Consider the following 902-nt stretch of genomic DNA (forward strand, 5'->3'; position numbering starts at 1 on the left):
CCCCCCCCCCCCAAACTAATTTTGTTCAGTGTATATAACTATAATGATAACAACAAAAAGGAACAATATCATTAATATCAATTTCAGAACAATTTTTTTTTCAGATCATGAATGATAAAAACATACATACATACATACAGCCAACCTGAATCCACCCAGCTTTAAAGAGCTTTGGGACAGGTGACAAAACTGCAGTGCACGCTTTAAGAGAATGCGATCATCTATTGGTGACTATCTTTCTAGTTATCGTTCTTGGTGTGAATGGGCCACTGGTGAGCGGTCAGCGTTGCCATAAGCAAAAGTGACACAGACCCAGGCCCCTCCCACGATTGTTGACTGACACTAGCGTTTTACCTTAGACCCGCCCTGAGTGAGCTGTCATCCGTCCGCCATTGTTTCGACGCCAGAGCAGGAGTAGACAAGAATGTCTCCTAAGTGATTGAGGTGTTCTGTTGTTGGATGTAATAATGAACATAGCAGTCGTCATTTACTCCCGACATCTGGCGGTAATGCACCTTAACGTTGGATGCCACCCGCCATAAAACATGAAGAAGAAGAAGAAGAGTAATGTTCGCGCCACGCTGTCAGCTCGGTGGCGCTAGTAAACACGTCCTCTCTGCGCTGTCGAGTCGGTCGCGCCGCTCGGTCCATTAAGCCGCGCCTATGACAGGTCAGCGCGGCGCGAACACTTAATACCGCGCTGTTTCGTCCCACATTTGGGTTGTTTGGCTTCCCATAGGGAATGATCATGCGCGCGCGAGGGCTTGTATTGCGCGCAGAGGGTTTGAAATGAGCTCGCGGGCTCCCGTTTCCTCGCGTGTAAATCTGTTTTCCTCTCGCGGAAGTGATCTACCGCGCGCGCCAGCATCAGTGGTGCGCTCGGTTATTAATGGCATAGGATT

Source organism: Sinocyclocheilus rhinocerous, unplaced genomic scaffold (assembly GCF_001515625.1).
Source record: "Sinocyclocheilus rhinocerous isolate Xijiao unplaced genomic scaffold, SAMN03320098_v1.1 scaffold130, whole genome shotgun sequence".
In the NCBI taxonomy this organism is placed as follows: Eukaryota; Metazoa; Chordata; class Actinopteri; order Cypriniformes; family Cyprinidae; genus Sinocyclocheilus; species Sinocyclocheilus rhinocerous.